General features: G+C 39.9%; 1 protein-coding gene across 2 annotated transcripts in view; it reads right to left on the reverse strand.

Moving 5' to 3' along the window:
• LOC116686075 (transcription factor 7-like 1-B) overlaps window positions 1–311 on the reverse strand; it is a gene marked incomplete at its 5' end in the record, with an annotated part of 61,821 nt that overhangs the window by 1,792 nt on the left and 59,718 nt on the right.

A 311-nucleotide genomic window follows, 5' to 3' on the forward strand; every position in this document is an offset into this window, starting at 1 on the left:
AACGAGACATTTGAGGACGTCCTCTTGGGCTTTTTTTGAGAAACATTGATCCACATTTTTTTTTGCCATTTTCTGATATTTTAGAGAGCATACAACTACTCGAATAATCCAGAAAATTATCAACAGATTAATCATCGTTATGCAGCCCTAGTGCATGAATGATGGAAAAAAAGAACAGGACATCTGAATGAGGACGGCTGTCTCATGTTGGACACATCACAGCAGACATACCTGCCACTATTAGCACTGAAGCTCATAAGCTGCTCGTCAACGTACAGAAGCAAGGGAAGAAGTTAGAGTTAGTAAAGCAG

The sequence above is a fragment of the Etheostoma spectabile genome, unplaced genomic scaffold (assembly GCF_008692095.1).
Source record: "Etheostoma spectabile isolate EspeVRDwgs_2016 unplaced genomic scaffold, UIUC_Espe_1.0 scaffold310, whole genome shotgun sequence".
Lineage (NCBI taxonomy): Eukaryota > Metazoa > Chordata > Actinopteri > Perciformes > Percidae > Etheostoma > Etheostoma spectabile.